The sequence below is a fragment of the Acomys minous genome (assembly GCF_964271855.1).
Source record: "Acomys minous genome assembly, chromosome: 1".
In the NCBI taxonomy this organism is placed as follows: Eukaryota; Metazoa; Chordata; class Mammalia; order Rodentia; family Muridae; genus Acomys; species Acomys minous.
Genome location: NC_140483.1, coordinates 145,652,887 through 145,671,695, shown reverse-complemented (window position 1 = coordinate 145,671,695; position 18,809 = coordinate 145,652,887). Strand labels below are relative to the sequence as shown.

The 18,809-nt window shown below is 36.6% G+C and overlaps 1 pseudogene across 1 annotated transcript in view; it reads right to left on the bottom strand.

The window, feature by feature from the left end:
* Positions 1-12,431, bottom strand: part of LOC311606821 (small ribosomal subunit protein eS26-like) — a 181,468-nt pseudogene extending 169,037 nt beyond the window's left edge. The window contains exon 1 of the transcript in view: positions 12,256-12,431. The product of the transcript in view is annotated as a small ribosomal subunit protein eS26-like (transcript). The remainder of the gene's footprint in view (positions 1-12,255) is intronic.
* Between the last annotated feature and the right edge of the window lie 6,378 nt (positions 12,432-18,809).

Below are 18,809 nucleotides of genomic sequence, written 5' to 3'. Positions count from 1 at the left end.
TCCAACCTAGATCAGTTAAATCTAACTATTGGTAATGCAGAGCATCTGATGCCAGAACTCGCTGGTTGGAGCATGGCAGGGGGTTATAACCATAGCCATGTCCTCCTGTCCAGCCAGTGTCAACCCTAAGTGAGCCAGAAAGGTGCCAGCATATAAAACGAGCCTGTGGTTCACAGAAGGAGAATCTGTGATATCTCCTTCACCTCTCAGCATCTATTTTAAGAAAATCTAAGATGGTAGAGAAAGGAAATTATGAAAGAATGTTAGATTAAGACTATAATTTTCTAATAGTTATTTTTTGGGGGAGAACTGAGTATTTTGCTAATTGAAAACAAAGAAGAACTTACAACAAAAAAACAGAGCACAGAGGCTTGAGATTTAACTTGTATTTCACATAAGAGGTAGACTATAAATAAAAAGCACCCAGAATATTATTTGAAGTTATGAAAAGGAATGCCCAGGTATAGTGTTCATTTAATCATATCTTTTTGTGGATAAATCCATTGATTAAAAGTCAAGAACACCATCATGGATAGTTAGAAATCAGTTGTTAAGACCAAAAATAAATATTAGATCAGGAAAACTGTGGTTTAGGAGAAAGAAGGAGAGGGAAATCATGAATTTCAACCAATGGTAAAAAAAAAAAAACTGAAAAGGAAAATAAAACAAGCAAGAAGTCATTTGGAGAAAACAGGAAAGCCCTCTGGGGAACCTAACGAGCACTCTCCTCTTGATTCGTCTTGGTATGGCACCAATGCTTGCAGTTTACTGTAGAGGTTACAATTTGAAGATAATTAGGAAATAATGCACAGAAAACCACAGTTCAACAAAATGCCCTAGGGACTCTATATCTGAGAGAAGAGGTAGTGCAGGCAAGTTTCTTGGCTGTTTAATTAATCAAAATTAACAAGACAAAGCCAAAACACATAAGCAAGAGAAAAAGCCATATTTTTAGATCATTGGGAGTTGTGTAGATGGAACAGAATATAACCTCTCTATAATAATGAATATGAATTTATTCAAAGATAATTTTTAGAAAAAAGTTTGATTGCCACATCAAGCACACCAAGAGGTATAGAAACAAAACTCTCCAAGACTGTAAAAGAAATTTAATGAATATCAAATTGTCCTCATAGTATGTATAAAGCATATTTGACCATGAACTTAGTTGTTTGACTCATTGTTGCAATGAGGTGACAGTGAGAGTACTTAGAACAAACATTGAGAAATGTAGAAAACAGTAAAAAAAAAAAAAAAGTAGATCAAAATAACTTTGTAGCTGCATTTGCTTTTGGTTGTTGTTGTTGTTGTTTTTTAATAGATCACTACTTTTGGAAGTCGCACAGCTGGGCAATGCACTTCCACTTTCTGACAGCTTTGCTGTAGATGATACTCCTGCCTGAAGCCCCAGAATCCTTTGAAAATTATTCTCCAGTGAGTACTAACTCTTTATCCTCCCAAAGCTCTCTTCCTTTTCTCTATCTCCCTGACCCTTCCGGAGTAAAGATACCTCTTAATGTCCCTGTCATCCGTGGAAACAGTTTCCTTTTTTATCCTAACAAATAATTTCACAATTAGCAATTTCCTGGAAGAAGAATTAAAAACTAATGAGCCACAAGGTTTTGTTTGGAGTGACATGTTTTTCATTGAGTTAGAGGATCCAGATGATCCAGGAACATACATAAAATACACTGATGACTGCCTATCTGTCTGGGCATGTACTACATGTAAGCCTGGGGTCAGCAAAACTAACAGAAGATAGATTTATTAGTGATGGTCTTATATTTGCAAGCTTGTATGATAAACCTTCATCCTTGCACTTACATTGTCCTGTGTTATTGGACGTCTCTTATAATTAGCAGTAAACGTGTGTTCATACTTACAAGCTTATCTTTTGGAATATTTCTACCCTAAAGTAAAGATAAATGGAAGCAAAATGGAGCTTGCAGTCTTCCTGAACTGAAAACAAAATGTGTTCAAACTTTGGTATCTTTTGAATAATTTCACTAGGTTGTGTTTAACAGGAAGCGTGTTTAGTGCACTCCAGCGAGTATCCAGCTCTGGCGAGACTGAAGACATCAAACAGTGCTCCTAAAATGCTGTGTTCCTAAAATGCTGTGCTCTTGCTGACATGAAACTGATGAATCTCCATCGAAGCCTCAGATCATGGTTCTCAGCCCGTGGGCTGTGACCCCAGAGTTTCCGCATATCAGATATTTACATTACGATTCACAACAGTAGCAAAGCTACAGTTACGAAGTATAAATGAAATAATTTTATGGTTGGAATTCACCACAACATGAGGAACTGTATTGAAGGGCTGCAGCATGAGGAAGGTTGAGAACCACTATAAGGCAACATAGATGACGAGAAGGCTGTGGTGTATGTGAACTGTTTTGGGGGCCGAGTAGCAGAAAAGACTGAATTACTTGGAAAGAAGAGAGGGAAAACAAAGGCATGCAATGGTCAGCAAAGTTTCCAAAGAGTTCTCAGCAAAGACATCCACTCTGTGAAACTTAGACATCAGAAGGAAATGGACACCACCAATGATCACTTCAACACATGCCTCAGGAACAGATGACTGAACGAAATTGGAAAAATATTTGCCCACTATAGCCACAACAAAATCTTGCACATAAAAAGTCCTAACAAAGGACTTTCAACTCAATTATTTAAAAAAGGAACATACAGTCATGTACAAATTTAACAACTGAATTATTAATAAAATTATAGGATCAAAAAATTCCACATAGAATATGTTTCATTTTATCAGTATTTGGTCAAAAGTAAATAAAAACTATGATGAGATGCTATTTTACAGGTGTAAATAGTCTTCAGCAACTATGCTAAAGTATTTATCTGGAAGAAATGGATCCATGTGCCCATAAAAAATTGGCACATAAATGTTTATAGCGGCTTTTTTGGTAATAGTTGAAAACTGTTAAGTAACCCTATGTTCCTGGTTATAATTCAGCAATAGAAGACAAAATATGAAAAATATGTTAAATTTCAAAATAACTATGCTGCATTCAAAACTAGACAAAAGTGTATTAAAAAGTACAAGAGTTTAGTCACTCCAAGGTCTCTACGATGCAAAGCATATAGTGAATGGTGACAGTAACTCATAACTCAAGTGATTTCACAAGTGCATCCATATGACACAATCCTTAAGTTGTGCCCTATGTATGTGTGGTATGTATTTTAATAAAATAGTTCTCTATACTTAGTAAATGGAAATAATTTCATTTCCCCACAGAGAATTTTAAGGAAAGAATGGACAAGTGGGCAAGCTTATTACATAATTTATGAAACTGTAGAATCCTGATTGAGTCATATAATAATCTCATTTTCCTTATAAATGTATAAGAAAATTCAAAAGATACATGCTTTTATTTTGAAAAAAAGATAAGTATGTTTTTATCCAGAAGAACTTATTTTAGAAATAAAAGAAAAATTGTATGAATAAATAGTTTAATAGAGAAAAGCAGCACAAGTATACTAGTAGATGATGAAAAAAATAGTTTAAAAGTAAAATTTCCCTTAATAATATGAGAATGTTTCCTTAGGGACAACAAATTCCCATCTTCAACAAATGTGGCAAAAATTATTTTATGCCAAATTTATTAGAACCATGTATTTTATAGAAAAGAATAATACAAAATTATGAATTTTTAGTTCATATTATTCTATAATTTCTCATTACTTTGATGATGTTAAAAGTCTTAATATGCCTAATTCTTTAAGAATAAAATATAACACTACTATTTTTAATGAGAATTGTTATTTTTTATTTATGGAACTCTATCTTTTATGCTTATTAATTTATGGGTATTTCATACATATATTCAGTCTATTTTAATGATAGTTACATCTCACTCCCTCTTTCTATTCCTTCTTGACCTCCTCTGCTACACATTCCTCTCCACACTTCTTGTTTTCTTTTTTTTTTCCTCCTTTATTAATTTATTCTTGTTACATTTCAATGGTTATCCCATCCCTTGTATCCTCCCATTCTTCCCTCCCTCCCATTTCCCCCTTATTCCCCTCCCCTATGACTGTTCCTGAGGGGGATTACCACCCCCTCTATATGCTCATAGGGTATCAAGTCTCTTCTTGGTAACCTGATGTCCTTCCTCTGATTGCCACCAGGTCTCCCCGTCCAGGGGACATGTTCAAAGGTGAGGCACCAGAGTATGTGAGAAAGTAATATCCCACTCTCCACTCTACTGTGGAGAGTGTTCTGTCCATTGGCTAGATCTGGGTAGGGGCTTAAGGTTTACCGCCTGTATTGTCCTTGGCTGGTGCCTTAGTTTGAGCGGGACCCCTGTGCCCAAATCTGCCTATCATAATGTTCTACTTGTAGGCTTCTAGGACCCTCTGAGTCCTTCCACTTTGCCTTTCTCCCATGATCTTACACCCATCAGGATGGCTAAGATCAAAAATTCAAGCGACACCACATGCTGGCGAGGATGTGGGGAGAGAGGAACACTCCTTCATTGCTGGTGGGATTGCAAACTAGTACAACCACTTTGGAAATCTATCTGGTGCTATCTCAGAAAAATGGGAATAGGGCTTCCTCAAGACCCAGCTATTCCACTCCTTGGAATATACCCAGAATATGCTCCAGCACACAACAAGAAAATTTGCTCAACCATGTTCACAGCAGCCTTATTCATAATAGCCAGAACATGGAAACAGCCTAAGTGTCCCTCATTAGAAGAATGGATAAAGAAACTGTGGTACATATACACTATGGAATACTATTCAGCTATTAAAAACAAGGAATTCCCGAAATTTGTGGATAACTGGATTGAGCTAGAAATGATCATAATGAGTGAGTTAACCCAGAAGCAGAAAGACTCAAATGGTATATACTCACTTATATCTGCATATTAGCCCAAGGGGCATGTCCCACGAAAGCCTTCACTTACCAGGAAACTGCGACAGAGGGGAGGACATTCTAGTGGGACTCTAGATGAGAGAATCTTGTTTTCTTTATAGTTTGATGTTTTATTAGTTCTTTAAGAATATCACATAGTGATTTGCTCAAACCCTCCTTTCCCTCTACTACTCTGAGATCTATGCCCCTTCCCTACATAGCCAACTTATTTTGTTTTCACCAGCCCAATTTCTACTCCCTACGATCATAAACTATATAGGAAATAGATCCTCTTTCTAGATTTTGTCTCCATATGTATGTTCACAGTGGCTGCACAAGTTCACCTTCCCCCACATCCACACCATTGCTTGTTCTCATTTGGTTTTGTTGCTGTTGTTGTTTGCTTGTTTATTTGTTTTGGTTTTGGGTCTTATCCATTCTAACTGTGGTAAGGTGTCAATGCATTTTGAGTTTGTACTTCTTCTCACCCTGAATTCTGTTATAATGGATCTAAAACTAAAGCTCCACATGGATCAAGACCACAACATATGACCTAATACCTCGAGTCTGACAGAGAAAGAGGAAATAAGGTTGAACTCATTGACACAAGAAAGGACATTCGGAACAGGACTCTGATAAAACAGGCCACAAGACCAACGACAAATGAAAGCTCATAAAACTAAAAAGCTATTGTATAGCAAAGGATATCATCACTTAAGTAAAGTGGTGGCCTGTAGAATGGGAAAAGTAATCTCTACTGACTGCACATCTGACAGAAATTTAGTATATAATAGCCCAAAGAACTAAGTTTCAAGAAAAGAAGCAATCCAATTAAAAATTGAGATGTGAAACTAAGGGAGAGTTCTTAAATGATTAAATTCAATGGCTGAAAAGCTTTTAAAAATCTGCGTAGGCAATGGGTGTTGCTTATCTTCACGTGGTTATAGGATCACCCACTGCAGCATGGGCTATCCACCAGGGCCACAATACTGAAAAAAAAAAACCAACTGTTTCTCCACCAGAAGCCACCAACTATCAGTAGTCATCAAGCAGTGCAGTCTGCTGAGTCTCTCCCATCTCAAGCCACAAAGTCTTGGTCTTTTGTAGGTTTTTTGTGGACAATCGCAGCTGATGTATATTTATAGTTACAATAACCCTGCCTTGTCAGGAAGACCTTATTTTGTAGCACCAAACATTATTCTACTATTCTCTGTCTGTAGATGAATTTTAATCCAGCAACATGGCTGCGGTTACATCCAAAGACCTTCTAGGTCTGTGTGATCCAGCTGGAATACACACATGCCCTTAGGACACACCTTTAATCCCTCTGGCTGGAATACACTCTCCTAATACCTCTAGTGGGAATATAGACACCACATACCTTCAATCCCTCTGAATGGAATTTAGTACACACCTTTAATCACAAAGAATGCCATCTAATTAAGAGTCAGGCAAAGTGATGAATTAAAGATTTGACAGAATGGGTCAGAGATAGGATAGTCCCAATTCTCAGGAGAACAATCAGGGAAGGAGAAACTATTTAAAAGCAGTGCAGAGAGAGACCAGGAACGTTCATGGAGACAGTACAATGGCGTTCAGAGTACAGTGCAATACAGATGAGTGCAGTTCAGTTTCGGGGTTTGGCTTTAATCTCATCCCTTCCTCTGAGGAAATAAAAAGAGTATTTACATTTGATATTCTCTTAGGAGAAAGAAATCTGATATAAATGTCCAACTTAAGGCTGAACTCTGAATAAGCATTTAATCTCTGCACTTTGACCAATTATGGGTCTCTATATTAGCCTCTCTTCAATTAAAGGAATGAAATTTATCTGAGGTAACTTGATTTTTTTGTTTCATTTTGAGATTATAATATAATTACATTTCTCCTTTCATTTTCCTTCCTCAAAACCCTCCCATTTAGTTATCTTCTGTCTTTACATTTTATGGCCTTTTAAAATGAAATGTTACATTTCCAAATGCAACCTACCCAGTCTGTGTAGTATTACCCTGAGTATGCTTTCAGGCTAGATAATTTAGTACTAGGAAACCAATTGCTGTTCTCATCTCTGGAGGAGACTATTTCTCCCACTCTCAGCATTCCTCCATTGTTTGTGATCCTTTTGTGTTCTTGTTCAGCTCATGTTTACACAGTCATATTGGTGAAATTGTATGGTAGTAACTTCTGATACCACTAGGAGACACAGTCATAAACCAAACTCCCTGATCTTCTGGCTTTAACAGTCTTTCTCCCTCTTCTCCTGTAATGTCTCCTGACCTCAGAGGTGGGAGTGGCTTTCAGTACATCCATCTGTAATGGGCTCTACAACTTTCCATTTTAATTTGGTTGTGATTGTCTGTAATGGTGTCTGTCTGTTGCATATAAAGGTTACTTGATGATGGGTTAAGACTACATTTATATATCAGCATAGGAACAAATATATAAAGAGTATTTAGGGATTGTGATGGATTAACAAGGTAACAGATATAGATTTTTTTTCCAATATCCACAACTTCACTAGCTCAGTAGTAGATTAGGTTTCCAGCACTAGGCATGGTTTCCTCTCTTGTTGTGGATCTTAAATTCTAGTGGAAAGGTCTAGATTACTACCAAGCCGTGCGCTTTTGTGCAACCCTAGAGTTTGTACCATGCTGGTATTTATTGTGGTTCATATAATTTATAATTGTGTAGAACTGTTGGTTGCTACCCTCCTTTGGTAGCATACTAGTATTTGGTACCATAAAAAGCTAGTCTTTAGGAAAGAGGCAATCAGGTCATTTCTAGATCAGTAGTCTCTAGACCCTGTGTCTGAAGTACTTAGGATCCTCAGCAATAGGGAGCTACCTTCCATCTCTGAAGAGCAACAGAAAGTGACAGAAATACTGGAAGTATTTTGGAGTCTCTTGGAAGATCCTTAACAACTACCCAAAAAAGGGTTCCTTTATCCTGGCCTTAGGCATCTTGTTAGATAGTCTTTTATTCATGGAGAGAACATTGTCTGCCCAAATGAAATATATATATATATATATATATATATATATATATATATATATATATATATATATGAGGTTTTCGTACACTTTAATGCTATTTATCCTCCTCCCTTCTTCTTCTGTATTTATCTTCATTCCCATCCTAAATAGATGCCCCTTTTTATTCCTCCAGTTAGATCATGTTTACCCACTGTTCCAACTTGATTATTTTTAAAACAAGTTAGCAGAATAAAACAAGTTATTCAGAAGTAAAAATAAAATTAATGATATAATGTAGTTGCAAAAATTACTTTTGTTAATATTAATAATGTATGGTGATTTTTATATTATAAGAAATACTGGTACCACACTAAAACACCCACATGAACAACTATAAAACTCTATTGACTACATTCAAATTACTTCTGCTCATTACAATAGGACTGTGATCCTTAAGAAAACAGACAAGAGAAGCCTCTATGACTGTGGTCTTTGTGTGGAGAGGTAGCATCCAGACACCAGAAAGTTACATTACAGCTGCAACGCTGCTAGCAGCAGAGAGCTGGATTCAGGAGAATTTTGAGAGTATACAACAGTAGACACTAAAGAAAGACATCACTAAAGTTTGGAAGTCTTCTTTTTGCTAATGAACTCAGCACTATTAGTGTATTTGTATAAGGCAACTTGAGGCCCAATAAAGCACATTTTAAATATTTGAAACTCTCTTGCATGTCAGAGATAATCTCTTAACATATCTAATGGATAATTGGTAACAACATTCAAAGTTTTAAGGATCATTTATAGATGAATAAGAGGATTCATTTCAATAAGTACACCAAAATGTTTAATTAAATATTTCATTTACTAAGTAATGCATTTACAAAATGAGTATGGGCTCAACCTCTCCTACATTCTCTCTCTTCTAATTCCTTTTTCACCCTCTTCATTTCTAACTTTATATGCATATTGTGTCTCTCTGTCTTTCTTTGCCTCTCTCTCTCTCCCTCCCCTCCCCACGCTCCATTCAAGTGTTTGCCTGTCTCTCTGTCTGTCTGTCTGTCTGTCATCTATATATCTCAAGTTAATAGGCACTGAGTCTTTTATTGCTACATACATGTGGATGGATGTAGTACAATCTATTAGAGTATTGATAGCTCCTTAGGGTCAGCATCCTAGATGAAAAGTAACAATTTCTCTCTTATTAGTCATCAACATCCTATGCCTCCTCACTACATGTGGGACTTCATGATATCTTCCATTTTCCCTGGTGTGATTTTGCTTGTCTCGATCTTGTGTGTGTGTGTGTGTGTGTGTGTGTGTGTGTGTGTGTGTGTGTGTGTGAAGTCTAATCAGTGAAATCATCTGTACAACTGTACTGTCATGTGTAACAAATAGTCTTACCAGGGAAACCCACCACCTGTGACCTACAGTCTTCCTGTCTCCTCTTTTATGAAGTTCCCTGAGCCTTGTGGGGACAGGGTACAATGCAAATGTTCATTGAGACATGATCACTTCATAATCTTTTATTCTCTGCAGTATTACTCAGCATCTACCACAAAGAGCGATTTCTCGGATGAGACTTGAGAGATTCGTTAATCTATTTTTATTGAATGTTATAAGATTATTTTTATAAAAGAAAGAAGTTAAAACATATGCTGTGTGATTTTAATTGCAATGTGTGAAACCAATGGAAATGATGCCCAAAAATGTAACTTTCACTTTAAATATGAACCATTGATTCACAGGAAATTTTCCTTTTCTTTTCCTGCTTGTTTTCTACTTTTACATTAACTAATATCTACTAAATTATATATTGTGTTTCAAAGTATACCTAAAATGCTTATTTTCCATGTTTGTCTCTTTTTTAACTAGGTTTTGTTTGTTTTTGTTTTTAAACTGGTATTCACATCAGTAACTTGAATCCACAGATATAAGCAGTATATAATCAGAGAGTTAGGAGTAAAACCAGATTATACATTCAAATTTCTGTTCACAAAGGTTACATGTGCATGTACATGTTAGTTCAAAGCATATATCTCTTTTTAAATTATATATTAGTATGCTGACATAACATTTGCTCCAACTCAAAATAACAGTTAACAAAGCTAAGTTTGGTATATTGGAGAAAATATAAGATAATCATTAGAAAATAAACTTACATTTTAAGCAGTCTATAGAAAACTATTTTGCTACCAAGAGGAGACTTGATACCCTACGAGCATATACAGAGGGAGGAAGTGCCCCTCAGTCACAGTCATAGGGGAGGGGAGTAAGGGGAAAATGGGAGGGAGGGAGGAATGGGAGGATACAAGGGAGGGGGTAACCACTGAGATGTAATATGAATAAATTAATAAAATTTAAAAAAAGAAAACTATTTTGCAAATTTCTTCAGTGGAAAACACAAAAATACAATTTTTGAAACACAAAATAATTTATACAATAGAAATTCTTCAAAATATGCTCAACCTGCATGCTTGTACCTTATTTTCTTAATAGACATCAATTTCTTGTCTTGACACCAGTGACATAGTGACATCTGGAAGCATGTGATTTGACTCTACAGACAACTTGAAATCTATCAATCCAATAAAAATAGCACAGGTTGGGAAGTATCTCAAGATTTGTCTATCAAGTGTATTTCTAGTTTAGAACTCCAAAAAGAAGAAAAATATACCTAGTTATAAATATTGGACTATATTGAAATGATTATCAATCAAATAAGAATGTTTATAAAAAATTCACTTAATATTTTACTATCTAAAACTAAGTTAAAGTATATGCTAGACTTCTAGTGCATCACAGGTATCCATAATTATATATTAAAGAAGTGTTTTTATGAAGTGTCAACTCTAAAATAAGTTTTTGTATTATTTTTTCAGGTATGGGCAGTACATCAAAATCCAGGAAATTGGAGTTTGGTGAGTCTTTTGAAGATTTAGTGATCACTAAGAGGAAGTAAATAAATGTAGTTTAGAGATTTAAAAACCGGTTGTGCCCTAGGATGAACACACTAGTATTTGGGATCAAATGTATCTATTATAGAAATAACATTCCAGTGGAATGTTTACAATATGTTGATTAATTACTATCCAGCAGTATACCATACACAAATAAGCCATTCTCTGAAAGAGCATCCAAAAATATAGTAACCTACTCATTTATGTATCTCCTGCTGGAAAATCATAAACATGATCTAGTAAAGAAATTAGATCAATTTAAACACAGACACCTCTTTTTATGGGTATCAGTCTTGGCTCATTAAAGGAACACAGAGACAAAATTATGTGAAACAAGAAAATCTAGAATGAGAAAATAATTATATTCATAAACTAATATGGAAACTCTCAGAATCTGGGCAAAGTCCATCATATGTGCGGACATTAAAGTTTTATCACTGGACAAAGGAATTGATCTCAGTGGGATGATGCAAATGTGGAAAGACAGAGAATGGTGTGGAATATGTATTGCCATTCCTGCCATATGTGCTGGACATTATTCAATTGAGAACCACAGAAACAGAGAGAACAAACCAACAACAACAACAAAAAAAAAGCAAAAAAAATTATTGAAACAATTCAGAAACACTAGTTGATGAGATTTTTAGCTATAAACGTACCTTCCCTCCCTCCTTTTTCTCCATACCACCTTTTCCTGCCTTCTCTTTACTGTATTTACAGTCTCCCGTCCCCTGTCTCCCTCTGGAACGCAGTTAGTAGCCAAAGAAAAGGAAGAAAATCATTGTTGATAAAAGAGGATGACAACTGGGAACCTAAACAATTTCCCTCCCGCCCTGTCAGTTGGCGGAACTTTCTCTTGTGTGAGGGAGTAATACTTCCTCTCTGAGCCTTGTGAGCAACAGTAACAGGTAGGGGCATTCCTGGATTGGCATCTTTTCCATTGTTACTTTATCAAAGTTCCCTAGGGAATTTCAGAAGTTGGAGTGAGCTGCATAGCTGTATCTTCAGTTGCTCCCAGTGCAAATGTACTCTCTTCAGTTAGAGACCGGTAGTTTTTGTTAGAACCTTGGATGTGTGAAAGCCACTGGTAAACGGAAGGTGTTGGAGCTAGGGTGATTTGAAAACTTAGCCTCAAAATGTGACCTTTAGTCAGGACTGCAGATAAAAATAGGCATGACTCCAATGACTAAGAATGTAAGGGAAGAGGCACCCCGCCAAAATGTCATCTTGCTGGAGCTGTTGGCACCCACGTATTTATCCTCCTTGATCCATAAGTTTCTAATTTATGTTTATCTCTTTTGGACTTAAAAGCACTTTATGTAGTTTAGAGCCCTTTAGGTTAAAGTGACTAAAGGTTAGCCTCCTATGTCCAGTCACGGAAGGTTTGTTTGCTAGGAGCCTGATTTCCCAGTTCACTAGGTGTGAGTGCTGAAGGTCACTTAGCTACGGGGCTGTGAAGACTTGAGAGCTCAAGAGGTTCGGAAACAGGGTTACTTGAGGGAGAAGAGGAACGTGGTCTGGAGTGCTGACTGGCTGGACAGTGAAGGGGGAGGGCTGCTTGGAAAGATGGCTCTCAGCAAATCTGTCTTTCACTTCTCTCAGGGAAAAGTCTTCAAGGGTCATCATGGCGTTGTACATGGGTGAACACCTTCATTTTTTAATTGAGCCACTAGCATTTTTAACAGTTGTTCCCGAAAGGGTTAGGACCAAGTGGGTTATAAAAATGTTTTCCCTAACTTCTGTTTCTTCTCCTGAGGGGGAAAAAATAAATAAACCTTTTTCCCCCAAAGTTAAAAAAAAAACAAAAAACAGAGAGGATGACAAAAATTTTGTGAAATTAATTCAAGGAATTATGTTTACAATCTGGATTTAAGGTGAGAGAAAATAAAAACACTGTTCTGAGGAGTAGACATTAGGTATGAATTCCATAAACAAACCATAATACACATGCTACAGTCATTATGTAATATATAGCCTTGTGGACTCTGAGGTTAGAGGCAGTGTTTGAAACTGAAGAATTCTGAGTAAAGAAATTTGTCTGACCTTGTTATAATTTTTCTATGAAATCTGAATAAGGTTAATATTTTAAAATGAAATAAGCAAGTGAAAGAGAGATAGAAGGATATAGAGAAGACTAGAACAATGAAGAACAGAAATATCTATAAATCTATAAACACAGCAGAATAAATGGTGTTACCATTATTATTTCTCTACAGATATATAAATATATATGTATATATACATATACATAGAGATGATAGATATATAATAGAGATGATAGATATTTAAATAGATAGATACATACATATACACACATTTAAAAGAAAAGCCATAAAATGTGAGTATGTGTATATATATAATATTTACATATATATTTTATTTAAGATATAAATAAGTAAAGAGATATGGTTTAGAGAGTAAAAGCTGGAATATCATCTTAAATAAGCTATAATGAGATATTAATATATTATATATATTTAAAAGACATACATAGATACTCATTAAATAGAAGCAATCACAACCATAATTTGCTTGAAGAAGTATAAAAAGTGTTGATATGGAGAAGCTATTATTTAAGAAGTGATTAAGGAAGAATGAACATATCCTATTACAGAATGCATCTTAGTCATAGTGACATGAGAATAGACTAGTGTCTTCAATGAAAAACTATGGGTTATAGAAAATGTAACTATATTTTTGTCATGATCCTTTTTGAGACTGGAGAATCTTTTTCTTTAAATTAGTCAAAATGGTGAGCAATTAGATGCAGATTATAATGAAACATCTTAGCTCTCTTAGAGTAACTATTATGAGGACAATTTCCTTAAGTGCTTATAGATGATCTCTGAGCTAAGTTACTGGTCATGACAATATGTAAGCTTTTCTTCAAGGCTATCAGAAATGTGGTAGAATTCCAAAATTTCTCCATGAAAGATATGAAATTGAATTTGAAATATAGGGCAGAAACTTCAAGAAAAGCAGAAGCCTTGAACACTTGAAAGGATCATGGAGAAACTCAGAATAGGGAAGCTGGGCAGAGAGGTTCTGAATCCAAACATGTCATTGTGAAAATGATCGTGTGAAGATGGTAAGTTCAGCAAAGGTGTCCCATGACCCAGAAATGCACCTGGGCTAAGATTTATAGGCATTCAGTCCCTGCAGAACTCCTGATGAACCATCCAGGCTGCTTTTGGTCACAGAGCTTTATCATAGCAATAGGAATCTTTGAGTTAATAGCGGTTGTCAGTAGCGTAAACCCCACAAAGAAAGATCAAGGAAAACTAAGCTGAAATTACAAGTCCCATAAATATGGCTCAGGGCATGCCTCTCATTAGAGAAGTGGCAACAGTTCTTAAAAGTTCAATGTATCAAAGACTTGGAGAAGGGAAAAGATTGCCCCAGATATTGAATGTGTGTGCTGAAATAGTATTTGCCAGACATGACAAGATCATTTCAGAAATGAATTCACAGGTGTTACTGTGTGTACAAAACCTTTACAAAATCAAGTAAGAAAAATGTCACTATGGATGGGTTATGGTCGCATAAGGTCGCACTACTAGGTTAGAAGAGGCACTGGTAACTGATGGCTACTCCATCTTACCTCTTCAGAGATATACCCCTCTGTGAAACTATTCATGCTCCAGTAGATGGGCCGTAACACATGCCTATATATACATATACATACACATACACATACATATGCATATGCATATGCATATAATGTCTGTATACACACACATTTTTGTTAAAAGAAGCATAAAATTATATAGAAAATTATAGAAATAAACAATGCTTTTAATTACACACTATTCAGAACAGCATAACGATTTTGCATGCATTGTGTTCAATCTGAATTATGAACCCCACATTTGTTTAATGTATCTGCATTATTTAAGATACCATTAATTCATTACCAACTGCCTAGTATCATGCTTCTATCCAAGGCATCCTTATTTAATTAATAATGCCCCCTGCATTAGGCAGAGTATTCTGTGGAAAGAGAACCAGTAAAGAACAAAAAAAAAGAACAACGATAATAAACAGAGATGACTTTTGAAACAAAGAAACAGAAAACGGGAACAGGAAGTGGTGGAATAAATTTGAGGACTTGGAGGAATGGAAACTGGATTTGATAAAAACATATATAGCTATGTTTGAAATTCTCAAATTTTAAAAATACTTATGATCTATAGAGAGTCAGGACACAAACTGTTGAAATAGGAATGCATCATGTTCTTAATGTCAGACTAACAGCTATTGGATAGAAGAGGTGCCCTCAGTGGGCACTCAGGGGGATTCTGAGTGATTTTTGTTTTGGTATGGGGGCTTATTTTTATTTTTATTTTTTGGGTTGGCTTTTATTTTGTTTGTCTTATCTCGCCCTCCATAGACATGATGGTTTTAGAACAGTATTATATACTTACAAATATGCCTATTTTTTTTAAATTTCTCCTTAGAACACAGAATCTGCTGCCAAATCATTATCCTTTCTAAAACTTAATGTAGCTATTGAAATGTGAGAAAGTTTTTAAGATGCAACAGCAGGTGAGGCGGATTAGCAGCTGAACTCTGTCATGGAAGCTGAACTCTGTCCCAGCCACAACGCTGAGATAATAGCCAGTGCTACCAAATGGCAGAGAGAAACGAACATTCATTCTTTCAAGAGAAACCTGGGAGCAGTGAAATGATTTAACAGCATGGCAGGCTTGTGCCTTATCACACAGTAATGTGCTCGCCTGACAGTAAACAGGGACAAGTGAAACAGGGAAAGATCCTTTCACTGTTTCTCAGGTGGCTCTTTGCTCATGATTTTGTACCTCCTCGTATAGACTCTCTCAGAGAAGGCTGATATGGGCAAACACTGTCTACCTACTGGTAATTAGAGGAGGAGCTGCTTTAGTCCAGCGTAATGCTCACTGATTGACTTATGTCTCACGTTTCTAATTATCCAGAAGAAAGCTAAGGGGCTTTGAGGTAACAGATTTCTATCCTCAGATTCCAGCTTTCTTTTTTTCCTATTGAGTGAGACCCCGGCATCCCATTATGTGATGGAGTCCATGAGTCCAGTTATATACCTCACAAGATTTCTGAAAGAAATTAAACTATGGTATTCAGAAAAAATTTGCTCTGGAGCTGGCTATCTCCAAGTATGTTCCATAATTTGCTTCCAAAATTCTGACAGTAGCACTACATGGGTTTTGGGGGATTTTTTGTTTTGTTTTGTTTTGTTTTTTACTTTTGAATTTAAAAGTTTTTATAACATACTGTTTTACTGATCCTTTGTGAATTTCACATCATGCACCCCACTCCCACTTTCTGCAGTCCTTCCTTATAGCTCTTCACCCTGGTAATCTCCCGCTCAAAAGGAAATTTAAAAACTAAATTTAAATTAAATTTAAATTTTTTTCAAAATCATCTCACTGTGGAAATTGTGGTGTGTCAAAGAATGTTACACAGTATACCCTTCTGCCTAAACAGCTTTACTTGCAAATGTTCACTGCAATGACTCTTCGGCCTGGTTTCGAGACCTCTGGCTTCTACTACACCATCAATATAGAAGCTTAACCAAAACTCCTCTCAACTACGCTACTGTTGTCCTGAATCATGGTGAACCTGCATCTTTGGTTCTACAGGACAGGCTCTTTCACATCCTCTAGCAGCTCGTAGACGGGGCAGGTGTTGGGGTGGGCTAACTCAAAGCCCCAAATCTTGGCCTGGGTGGTAGCTAAGTTGGTCAGCCTGCCATCTTTCCTGCACCTATGCCACCAGCACCAGCTCTCCTGTGCTGCCCAGCTGAGGAGCCAGGAGTCCTAAATGACTTAAGGAAAATCTTCACATAAGAACAGTAAGGAATGGCCATGTTGAAGCAATATTTTAATGGCTGATTTGTCTGATAACTAAATAATGAAGAAGAGAGGACATAGAACCTACACAGCCAGCAAGTGCAGAGTGACAGCAATCCAATTATAAAACATGGTTGCTTAAGCAGGTGAAGTGGAAATCTGATTAAAGAAAAGTGGTCAATGTTGGGAGATGTGCAGGAGAAACAGCAAAATAGCTCTAGAACTCATGGAATATTGCCCACAGGTTAGCATACCCATGATGAGTGTGTCTCAGCAAGGCATAAGCCCTAGAACTACGTGTCCTGAGGACTTCTTGCTGTTATGGAGCACAGCTCTGCTTGTTACCCTTGCAGTCCTCATAATCCCCTTAATATATGAGTTGGGTACCATAAAGAGGGCTTCCAGGCCCTCACTAGGCAGTATCATTGGCATACTGAATAACAATGCTTGATTTTTCAGGCATTGCTGCTGGAGCAGATTAACAATTCAATCACCACCCTTGAAAAGAATCTACAGATGTAGATTGCTAGAAATGATTGTTACCCTTATAAAGAATTTGGAAAAATAGATTTTTCAACAAGGTTAGGTAAAGATGTTTATGCTATTGGCTCTGATACAAAAAGATCTTAGGGTAAATTTTGGGTTAAGAAAAAAATACACTCTTAATAATAAAGCTAGGGACGTTTTGTGGTTTGTAAGCAAAGACAATACCCCAATTAGCACTGGCTCATGTGACTCTGTCACTGAAGCTGGACTTCAAAATGATTAATTTCTTCTACTTATTTTTGCCCTCAGCTTCCTGATATGACTTAATAAAACATATTCATGAGTAGATGAGCACTTTTGGATTTAAAGTAGAGATGGCTGATTTTTTAAATAGAAGTTTAGATTTGTGATTCTTTTTAGATTGTTATAAGATTACTTTTTAAAAAAAATTTTGTATTAATTTATTCTTGTTACATCTCAGTGGTTATCCCATTCCTTGTATCCTCCCATTCTTCTCTCCCTCTCATTTTCCCCTTACTCCCCTCCCCTATGACTGTGACTGCGGGGGACCTCCTCCCCCTGTATATGCTCATAGGGTATCAAGTCTCTTCTTGGTAACCTGCTGTCCTTCCTCTGAGTGCCACCAGGTCTCCCCCTCCAGGTGACGTGGTCAAATGTGAGGCACCAGAGTTCATGTGAGAAGCATGGGAGAATACATGTATGTAAGGTTGTTGGAACTTGCTCTTTGGAGTTTTTTCCAATTACCAAAATGTGTATGTATGTATCCATGTATGTACATGAATGTGTAAAGTAAGAGAAACTTGAGAGAAGAAACTTGTTGAAATCTAGCTGTAGTCTTTCTTACTTCATCATCTAGTGTGTGTTTGGGGGGATTGTTTTCTCTCCTTCTTTCCCTTTCTGTTTTAGACACTTGCCACCATCAGTAGAAGCCATTGCCAGTACCATTCAGTTTCAGTCTGGAAGGCCGCCCTAAGAGAAATCTGTAGTGTCACCAGCCAGCCACCGTACCTATGACCTGCCTCAGTTTCCCCAGTTGATGTTGAAGCTCCACTTTGATAGGTCAGGTCACATACATTTAGTTAGACACAGCATTGTTCTGATGTACTGATAAGATAAAAACTAGGTTAGTGGCTGCCAAGAGGCTCAGTGGGTAAAAGTCTTTGTCCCACAAAAATAAAGACATGATCTTATATTCCCAGAAACCATGTAATGCTGGGCATGGAAAGTGTCTATAATCCCAGTAGTTCATGGTCACAGGAGAGGCAAAGACAGAAGCATCTCTGGATAACTGCCGGCCAGGTATATTGGTGCAAATTGCAAAGTGGCAAAGAACAAAAAACATTCCTAAGCAAGATGGAACATGAGGACTGACATTCAAGGATGTAAGTAGCAAATATATGCCTCCACATACAAGCTTACACAAATACGTTAACATACACACACACACACAGAGAGAGAGAGAGAGAGAGAGAGAGAGAGAGAGAGAGAGAGAGAGAGAGAGTTACAAAAGGGAAGTGAAAATAAGAATAGGCAAGACATTGGTTTTTTAGGGTGAAAATGTTTTTCAAAAAATATAGTTTACTGAAACATAAGCAAAACCAAAGATTCTGTTTTTGTCCCTAACATTTTATATAAATACAATAGAAAGTCC